The sequence below is a fragment of the Salmo salar genome, chromosome 23 (assembly GCF_965601325.2).
Source record: "Salmo salar chromosome 23, fSalSal1, whole genome shotgun sequence".
NCBI classification, from domain to species: Eukaryota; Metazoa; Chordata; class Actinopteri; order Salmoniformes; family Salmonidae; genus Salmo; species Salmo salar.
Window position 1 is genome coordinate 11,202,082 of NC_138313.1, and position 10,755 is coordinate 11,212,836.

Sequence of the window (10,755 nt, forward strand, 5' to 3'; positions counted from 1 at the left end):
CCTTTTGCAGACAAGCTTCCATTCCCCTTATCACAAGGGGATTTTTTTTTTTGCTGATTTAAGATGAAATCGTCAACCCTATTACTTAATTTGGCATTTACTATAGTAATCTTTTTACTTAACCTATTGAGATAGGAAGAACTGTTTTTTAAATTAAGTTGAACCATATGCTCTTTATGACAGAATGTTAAAATGAGGTGAAAATGTTTTTGGGACCAATTGTTAGAATGACCCAACAGTATAAAGTGGGGGAAAAAAGTATTTGATCCCCTGCTGATTTTGTACGTTTGCCCACTTAAAAAGAAATAATCAGTCTATAATTTAAAAAATCCAGAAAAACGCATGTCAAAAATGTTATAAAATGATTTGCATTTTAATGAGGGAAATAAGTATTTGTCCCCTCTGCAAAACATGACTTAGTACTTGGTGGCAAAACCCTTGTTGGCAATCACAGAGGTCAGACGTTTCTTGCAGTTGGTCACCAGGTTTGCACACATCTCAGGAGGGATTTTGTCCCACTCCCCTTTGCAGATCTTCTCCAAGTCATTAAGGTTTCGAGGCTGACATTTGACAACTCAAACCTTCAGCTCCCTCCACAGATTTTCTATGGGATTAAGGTCTGGAGACTGGCTAGGCCACTCCAGGACCTTAATGTGCTTCTTCTTGGGCCACTCCTTTGTTGCCTTGGCCGTGTGTTTTGGGTCATTGTCATGCTGGAATACACATCCACGACCCATTTTCAATGCCCTGGCTGAGGGAAGGATGTTCTCACCCAAGATTTGTCGGTACATGGCCCCGTCCATCGTCCCTTTGATGCGGTGAAGTTGTCCTGTCCCCTTAGCAGAAAAACACCCCCAAAGTATAATGTTTCCACCTCCATGTTTGACGGTGGAGATGGTGTTCTTGGGGTCATAGGCAGCATTCCTCCTCCTCCAAACACGGCGAGTTGATGCCAAAAAGCTCCATTTTGGTCTCATCTGACCACAACACTTTCACCAGTTGTCCTCTGAATCATTCAGATGTTCATTGGAAAACTTCAGACGGGCATGTGTATGTATTCTTGAGCAGGGGGACCTTGCGGGCACTGCAGGATTTCAGTCCTTCACGGTGTAGTGTGTTACCAATTGTTTTCTTGGTGACTATGGTCCCAGCTGCCTTGAGATTATTGACAAGATCCTCCTGTGTAGTTCTGGGCTGATTCCTCACCGTTCTCATGATCATTGCAACCCCACGAGGTGAGATCTTGCATGGAGCCCCAGGCCGAGGGACCTAAAACTTGCCTGTTCGAGTTGCGACAACTGTAGCAATTTTGACTAACCTTAACCTGACAGTTCTTTTGTGTTTCTTCCATTTGCGAATAATCGCACCAAATGTTGTCACCTTCTCACCAAGCTGCTTGGCGATGGTCTTGTAGCCCATTCCAGCCTTGTGTAGGTCTACAGTCTTGTCCCTGACATCCTTGGAGAGCTCTTTGGTCTTGACCATGGTGGAGAGTTTGGAATCTGATTGATTGATTGCTTCTGTGGACAGGTGTCTTTTTTACAGGTAAAAAGCTGCGGTTAGGAGCACTCCCTTTAAGAGTGTGCTCCTAATCTCAGCTCGTTACCTGTATAAAAGACACCTGGGAGCCAGAAATCTTTCTGATCGACAGGGGGTCAAATACTTATTTCCCTCATTAAAATGCAAATCAATTTATAACATTTTTGACATGCGTTTTTCTGGATATTTTGTTGTTATTCTGTCTCTCACTGTTCAAATAAACCTACCATTAAAATTGCAGACTGATCATTTCTTTGTCAGTGGACAAACGTACAAAATCAGCAGGGGATCAAATACTTTTTTCCCCCCACTGTATATGTATTATGAAGTCCAACAGTGACCTGGTTAAAAACTAGACTCGAACGAACCATCTTCATCTCGCGAGCTCCCATTCTGTTTCGATACGCAAATACCGTGTAGTGAAACACAATGTGAGCTCGCGAGACCAGGATGGTTCGTATGAGGCTAGTTAAAAACTGCAATTACAGAAAACTGCTTATCTATCATAAACAGTGCAACTTCAAACTTCCCCTACTCATAAAGTTTGCATTATTTTTTCAGAGTCCAACACACCACACTGGTATCGAATTACTAAAAAAATGTTTCATTGGAATAGTTTGAATTCTTGACACCATCTCTCCTAGTTCCAGTAACAGTGAAACCTTGCTGTAAGCTGGAAACTGCAGATGCTGGTAACAAGGAGAGTCACTGTTCAAGGAAACCTCTTTTCTGGGGTTCTGCCCGGGAAACTGATGACTAACGTGTTTGTGACTGAACAGAGAGAGAGAGTGTGTGTGTGTGTGTGTGTGTGTGTGTGTGTGTGTGTGTGTGTGTGTGTGTGTGTGTGTGTGTGTGTGTGTGTGTGTGTTTGGTGTGTGTGATCCTTTCAGCAGGGGACACTCAGCACCATGTTACCCACTATCCTTACAATAGCTGAATGGTCAGCTGCATCTTTACAATAGTTTGAAACTCTGAAACTCCTCTTTGGAAATCTATCTTGGTTTTAGCCTGCTTTGTTCATATCATATTTTATACTTACATAAAATATTCTATTTTCCATTTGACCAATGATTAATTTATTCAACAAAAGTAGGCTATGTAGAAGGAGAATGTGTGTATAATGTTCTAGTCAATATCTTTCCCTGCTTTTGCTAAGCGACATGCTTAGAACACAAAAATGAACTGTACTAATCTCAAATCAGGTGCTCATTGAAGGTTCCCTTTTTTATTATAATGGGCACATCTTCACTGATTTATCACCGGGCTGATTCTATATTGTTACATTTCCTATTCAAAATCATGCACGTAATCTGTACATCACCAAGTTTAATCACTTGGGCTTTTCTTCCATTACAAATGTGATGTTTTCTAAGACACAAAAGCTGATGTTCCTTTTTTAAATTCTATTACACTAGCAGGGACAACACAAAACTGTTGAGGACCTTATGACTTGAGAGATGCTATGGCATGGCAAACCCTGTGTTACCATGGATAGGGGACAAAGCAAATAAACCACGAGAAACAAAATGCCAGACTTCTCTTGAGCTAGAGCGTGAGAACATTTTGGATTCAGATGTTTGATCTTGTTTGACCCACCTTCGTTGGAGATTGTTGCATTTGTCTCCTCCTAACTAAGATACAAGAAAAACAATGCATCTTTTGTTATTGTATTTCCATTAGACATCAGTTCATCTCCCCTGGTCAATGTGTCTGGGAAAGGCTTTAGTTTTATAGTCAGCCCTAGTCCTCAGAACAACACAGCTCGTATTGGAATCCATCGGTCCGCACGCATGCATGCATGCACGCACGCAGACAAGCATGCACGCTGGTTGACAGACTAATATGCAGCATATTCAGAGAGAGAGAGATCTTCCACACAATGTCCTGTATTTCATGCATACCAACACCAGGGGGCCCTATTGTGCAATGTCAAGCCAAACCGGACTACATTTGTCATATATTTTCTCCACGTGTAGAGAAAGACGGTATGGTACAGTTCAGATTGTTTTGAGAGAGACAGAACTGCGAGAGAGTAACTTAATGAAATCCCTAGCAACCCACGTGCTGCTACAAGACCATGGTGCTTGCCTACGGAGCTGTGAGGGGAATGGCACCTCCGTACCTTCAGGCTCTGATCAGTCCCTACACCCAAAGAAGGGCACTGCGTTCATCCAACTCTGGCCTGCTCGCCTCCCTACCTCTGCGGAAGCACAGTTCCCGCTCAGCCCAGTCAAAACTGTTCGCTGCTCTGTCACCCCAATGGTGGAACAAGCTCCCTCACGACGCCAGGACAGCGGAGTCAATCACCACCTTCCGGAGACACCTGAAACCCCACCTCTTTAAGGAATACCTGGGATAGGATAAAGTAATCCTTCTACATTCTACCCCCCCCCCCCCCCCGAAAAAAAGATATAGATGTACTATTGTAAAGTGGTTGTTCCACTGCATATCATAAGGTGAATGCACCAATGTGTAAGTCGCTCTGGATAAGAGCGTCTGCTAAATGACGTAAATGTAAATGTAAATGTGATGTCCACACCCACTTTGGCTCCTATCATTCAAAGTATTGAACTTTGAGGCTGATGATCAAATCAAATCAAAGTTTATTTGTCACGTGCGCTGAATACAACAGGTGTAGACCTTACAGTGAAATGCTTATTTACAGGCACTAACCAATAGTGCAAAAAAGGTATTAGGTGAACAATAGGTAAGTAAAGAAATAAAACAACAGTAAAAAGACAGGCTGTTTACATAGCGAGGCTATAAAAGTAGCGAGGCTACATACAGACACCGGTTAGTCAGGCTAATTGAGGCAGTATGTACATGTAGATATAGCTAAAGTGACTATGTATATATGATGAACAGAGAGTAGCAGTAGCGTAAAAGAGGGGTTGGCGGGTGGTGGGACACAATGCAGATAGCCCAGTTAGCCAATGTGCGGGAGCACTGGTTGGTCGGCCCAATTGAGGTAGTATGTACATGAATGTATAGTTAAAGTGACTATGCATATATGATAAACAGAGAGTAGCAGCAGCGTAAAAAGAGGGGTTGGGGGGCACACAATGAAAATAGTCCAGGTAGCCATTTGATTAGCTGTTCAGGAGTCGTATGGCTTGGGGGTAAAAACTGTTGAGAAGCCTTTTTGTCCTAGACTTGGCACTCTGGTACTGCTTGCCATGCGGTAGTAGAGAGAACAGTCTATGACTGGGGTGGCTGGGGTCTTTGACAATTTTTAGGGCCTTCCTCTGACACCGCCTGGTGTAGAGGTTCTAGATGGCAGGCAGCTTAACCCCAGTGATGTATTGGGCCGTACTCACTACCCTCTTTAGTGCCTTGCGGTCAGAGGCTGAGCAATTGCCATACCAGGCAGTGATGCAACCAGTCAGGATGCTCTCGATGTTGCAGCTGTAGAACCTTTTGAGGATCTCAGGACCCATGCCAAATCTTTTTAGTTTCATGAGGGGGAATAGGCTTGGTCGTGCCCTCTTCACGACTGTCTTGGTGTGTTTGGACCATTCTACTTTGTTGTTGATGTGGACACCGAGGAACTTGAAGCTCTCAACCTGCTCCACTTCAGCCCCGTTGATGAAAATGGGGGCGTGATTTGTCCTCCTTTTCCTGTAGTCCACAATCATCTCCTTAGTCTTGGTTATGTTGAGGGATAGGTTGTCATTAAGGCACCACCCGGCCAGGTCTTTGACCTCTTCCCTATAGGCTGTCTCGTTGTTGTCGGTGTCGTATGCAAAATGAATGATGGTGTTGGAGTCCTGCCTGGCCATGCAGTCGTGGGTGAACAGGGAATACAGAAGGGGACTGAGCACGCACCCCTGGGGAGCTCCATTGTTGAGGATCAGAGGGGCAGATGTGTTGCTACCTACCCTCACCACCTGGGAGCGGCCCGTCAGTAAGTCCAGGATCCAGTTGCAGAGCGAGGTGTTTAGTCCCAGGATCCTTAGCTTAGTGATGAGCTTTGAGGGTATTATGGTGTTGTACGCTGAGCTGTAGTCAGTGAATAGCATTCTTACATAAGTGTTCCTTTTATCCAGGTGGGAAAGGGCAGTATGGAGTGCAATAGAGATTGCGTCATCTGTGGATCTGTTTGGGTGGTTTGCAAATTTGAGTGGGTCTAGGGTTTCTGGGATTATGGTGTTGATGTGAGCCATAGCCAACCTTTCAAAGCACTTCATGGCTACGGACGTGAGTTCTACGGGTCTGTAGTCATTTAGGCAGGTTGCCTTTGTTTTCTTGGGCACAGGGACTATGGTGATCTGCTTGAAACATGTTGGTATTACAGACTCAATCAGGGACATGTTGAAAATGTCAGTGAAGACACCTGCCAGTTGGTCAGCACATGCCAGGAGCACACGTCCTGGTAATCCGTCTGGCCCCACAGCCTTGTGATTGTTGACCTGTTTAAAGGTCTTACTCACATCGGCTACGGAGAGCGTGATCACACAGTCGTCCGGAACAGCTGATGCTCTCATGCATGCCTCAGTGTTGCTTGCCTCGAAGCGAGCATAGAAGTGATTTAGCTCGTCTGGTAGGCTCGTGCCACTGGGCAGCTCGCGGCTGTGCTTCCCTTTGTAGTCTGTAATAGTTTGCAAGCCCTGCCACATAAGACGAGCGTCGGAGCCGGTGTAGTATGATTCAATCTTAGTCCTGTATTGACGCTTTGCCTGTTTGATGGTTCGTCGCAGGGCATAGCAGGATTTCTTGTAAGCTTCCGGGTTAGAGTCCCGCACCTTGAAAGCGGCAGCTCTACCCTTTAGCTCAGTGCGAATGTTGGATGAAATCCATGGCTTCTGTTTGGGGTATATACGAATGGTCAATGTGGGTACGGCATCCTTGATGCACTTATTGATAAAGCCAGTGACTGATGTGGTGTACTCCTCAATGCCACCGGAAGAATCCTGGAACATGTTCCAGTCTGTGATAGCAAAACAGTCCTGTAGTTTAGCATCTGCTTCATCTGACCACTTTTTTATAGACTGAGTCACTGGTGCTTCCTGCTTTAAATTTGGCTTGTAAGCAGGAATCAGGAGGATAGAGTTGTGGTCAGATTTACCAGATGGAGGGCGAGGGAGAGCTTTGAACATGTCTCTGTGTGTGGAGTACAGCTGACCTAGAATTTTTTTTCCCCCCTCTGGTGGCACATTTAACATGTTGTTAGAAATTATGGCCTTTCTCTTGCATTTCAAAGATGATGAACATTTTTATTTTTATTATCTTTTACCAGATCTAATGTGTTATATTCTCCTGCATTCATTTCACATTTCCACAAACTTCAAAGTGTTTCCTTTCAAGTGACATTAAGAATATGCATATCCTTGCTTCAGGTCCCGAGCTACAGCCAGTCAGTCATCTTAGGCGAAAATTGAAATAAAGGGTCTGATCTTTTAATCACATTTTTACTCCTGAAGTTATTTAGGCTTGCCATAACAAAGGGGTTGAATACTTATTGACTCAAGACATTTCAGCTTTTCACTTTTTATTCATTTGTAAAAATATCTAAAAACATAATTCCACATTGACATTATGGAGTATTGTGTGTGTAGATCAGTGATACATCTACATTTTACATTCAGTCTGTAAGAAAATGTGGAAATCGTCAAGGGCTGTGAATATTTTCTGAAGGCACTGTATACAATTGCAAAAATAATCATTTGGTTGAGTTTATGAAGGTCTTAGGTAACATTAGAATACAGGATTGTTTTCTTTTCAGTTGCATTTACTTTAGTTTGTTACTGTAGGTTAACCACTAAAAACACCCCAATTCAAGTGTTAGCTAAATCCATCACAGAGTAATTCATTATTATTTTGTTTTGTCAGGTCATGAACCTAATAACATTTATTTCAAAAGAACAGAATAGCATAATTTAAGTTGTATTAATTTGCTAGTCTGCGCTTAGTAGCATAGACTATATGTTGCCACGAGTGAATGCATGGAACTGCGGTTATTCTTGGAAAAAGTTTTAAAATAGAGCCCATCTGCTAAATATTCATAGTTTGGTAAAAATAGATTTTTTTGAAACATTATATTCGGATAGGCATTTTCCAATAGATTATAAATCAAAACATCTGACATGCATGAACCTCGGTCTGTAGGATAATTTGGAAAAAGTTTGGTAAGCGCCATTCCCTTATTTGTGACCGACCGCCTCGATTCGGTCTTATCTACTGTAGCAACATTTGAAATAGTGTTTTTTTTTTACTTTGGATAAAAGTAGAGACTCAGAACTAGAAAATATCATAACATACTGTACACTTCAGTTGAGGAACAATGGGAAAGTAATTCTTGTAACCCCACTTTTGAGAAAATGGCCCGTGAATGTTTTGGTACACCTACTGGAGAGCTCTTCTTTGTCTACACCCATTCAGCATCGTTCACACCCTCTTAATCCTTAGTCCTACCCATCTCTTTAAGGATTCACGTGTGAGGCCATGTAATAAACACACACGATATCAAATAAAATCTAAGTTTATTTGTCACATGCACAAGATACAGAAGGTGTAAATGGTAGAGTGTGTTAGTACTTGCATACTTGCGTAGTAGCAATATCAAAAACAAAGTGTCCAGATAAAAATATTTTATCAATATTTTATCATTATTAGATGACATTTACCTGACACACTTGTCTAAATTGATCGGTCATGTGAAGGAAATGCTATAACCATCCCTCACCACATCTAGTTAATTGGATGGGTCACAATTGTCTAGACATGTACACATGTTCATGAAATACAATCAATGGCCGTAATGATCCCCAGACACACCTGCTAATTTGATGGGTCATGAAATAATCCGGCCGAAGTGGAGTCTTTTGTTGAGAGGTAGTTAGCTAGATAAATAATTAACCGGCATAACCCCAACTCATACTACTACCAATACAAACATTGTCATAGCTGTAGTATGAATCTGCAGGTAGCTAAAGCTAGAAAACTAGGTTCAATGTTAACTAGCTAACTTTAGGCTATATCTAGCAATGTCAATGGATTTCTGATTCAAATAATATTACAACAGAGATCATACATGTAACGTTAGCTAGCGAGCCAGCAAGCCACCGTTTGCTAGCTAACTAACAGTATGCTTTAACTTGACTTTCGGACAAAATTTGAAACGTATATCTGGAAAATGTAGCTAGACTCTTACCTGTACACATGGATGAACGCTTCACGGCAGACTGGAACCATTTACCTCTGTTTTGTTTGTAGCTACATCTTGTTTGGCCAGCTTTGTGTCAAGTCACTCTGGTTCACACTGGCCGTGGCGTGTGCAGAAAGTAGTCCATCACTTTTCCCTACTGAGCTGTTGATGGTGCCTACTAGATTCAGGGCATCAATGTTGTTGAGAAAAGTAGCAAAACGTTTGTAGTTCTCGATGGTTAATGTTATAGCTTTCAAAAACGGTGCGGTAGAAAGGACTGTCAACACATACTGAACAGCTCACATTATAGACAGAAGCGTGCTACATGGCAGATCAATCTAAACTCATCTCCTGGCATGTCCAGCCCATACATTATCTCAGCCAATCATGGCTAGTGGGAAGGATCCTGACTTTTTCCATGGCTAAACCAACTAGGCTCATAATTTAACAATTTTATTCATATTTATGGATGGAATACAAGTTTGTTATTAAGGCCCCTGTAAGTTCACATCTTACAGAAGGCATTTCTGCCAAAAAAACACATTTTGATAAAAAATAAATGTTTACGTTCAAATGCTGCTCCTGTGAAGAAGTGAAATGCAAAATACGCCTCGTTTCCTGAAATGAGTCACATTTGTTAATTACACATGCTGCTCTGTTCATCAGTCTCTTCATTCACAATTTGACAATTTGTAATATTGTCACCCATCACGCTATTGTCAATTTAGTCTTGTCTTTAGGCCACATCTTTTATTTTATTTGTGAAATTAGTTTAGATATAGTTTAGGTGTAGTTTCGATGGGCCATTATCAGATCGCCAGCCAACTCGGGTGAAGGAAGGGCAGGGGAAAAAGTGTATGTCCTCCTAAAACTGCTTATAACACAAAGTCTGTGATGTCGAAATCTGAACAATGTCAATGTGTTAAACAGACTTATTTAGGAAAAGTCAAGGACAGAGGGGGACATCACTTTTAAAATGGAAGAGATATACATTTTTTAAACTCATATGATGTCAAAATGAAGCTCTCAGCGCTTCTAGTTTTAACAACCTTTCTACCTTTTTTATATCAAGATGGAACCAATTTCTCTTCAGGGTTTTATAACGTAGCAGTTTCAGTGATTTAAAGATATGGGAGTGGGGTAGACTGCACCACCTCCCAAGGTCAGAAATGATTGGGTAACCCTTCTACAGCCAAAACATCAGTAAAGCTGGAAATCCTTAGATTATGTAAAAAGAAAAGTATGAAAGTAGTCTATTCTTGTACACTGTACGTGTAGGTATGTGTAGTGTGAAGGTACACTATATATACAAAAGTATGTGGACACCTCTTAAAATTAGTGGATTCGGCTATTTCAGCCACACCCGTTGCTGACAGGTGTATAAAATCGAGCAAGCAGCCATGCAATCTCCATAGACAAACATTGGCAGTAGAATGGCCTTACTGAAGAGCTCAGTGACTTTCAACGTAGCACGTGGCACCGTCAAAGGGTGCCACCTTTCCAACAAGTCTTTTTGTCAAATTTCTGTCCTGCTAGAGCTGCACCGGTCAACTGTAAGTGCTGTTATTGTGAAGTGGAAACATCTAGGAGCAATAATGGCTCAGCCACGAAGTGGTAGGCCACACAAGCTCACAGAAGGGACTGCCGAGTGCTGTAAGGTGTAAGAATTGTCTGTCCTCAGTTGCAACATTCACTACCGAGTTCCAAACTGCCTCTGGAAGCAACGTCAGCACAAGAACTGTTCGTCGGGAGCTTCATGAAATGGGTTTCCATGACCAATCAGCCACACACAAGTCTAAGATCACAATGCGCAATGCCAAGCATCGGCTGGAGTGGTGTAAAGCTTAACGCCATTGGACTCTGGAGCAGTAGAAACACATTCTCTTGAGTGGTGAATCACGTATCACCATCTGTCAGTCTAATGGACAAATCTAGATTTGGCGGATGCCAGGAGAACGCTACCTGCACAGGATGCATAGAGCCAACTGTAAAGTTTGGTGGAGGAGGAATAATGGTCTGGGGCTGTTTTTCATGGTTTGGGCTATGCCCCTTAATTCCAGTGAAGGGAAATC